A 393-nucleotide genomic window follows, 5' to 3' on the forward strand; every position below is an offset into this window, starting at 1 on the left:
CCTCCTGATGCTGCGCTGGCTTTTTAAGTGTCATTTAATGCTTCCGGCTTGTGTGTGTCCCCCAACCCCACAAATTACCACAATAAAAAAGCAACTAAAAGACCAAAATAAATCCAGGTTCGGTTTCATTCTGGTAGAAGCTTTCTCGCTTCATGGATACTATCAATGTGTGCCCTTTTGCTGCTGATACAGAACAAGGCAACTCGCATGGATTGTTTTTCTCGATTATAATTTAAGAGCCAAACACATTTAGAGACCTTTTTTTTAGCACAAACGGGGAAGTTGTGTACCAGCAAAAGAAACCAGGTCCATAGTGCATTACATTATCATTGCTGTGTGTCTTCGTGTCATTTCCAACACAACATTGACAGTACAGTATAGTGAACTTATCCC

Source organism: Sceloporus undulatus, chromosome 9, assembly GCF_019175285.1.
Source record: "Sceloporus undulatus isolate JIND9_A2432 ecotype Alabama chromosome 9, SceUnd_v1.1, whole genome shotgun sequence".
Lineage (NCBI taxonomy): Eukaryota > Metazoa > Chordata > Lepidosauria > Squamata > Phrynosomatidae > Sceloporus > Sceloporus undulatus.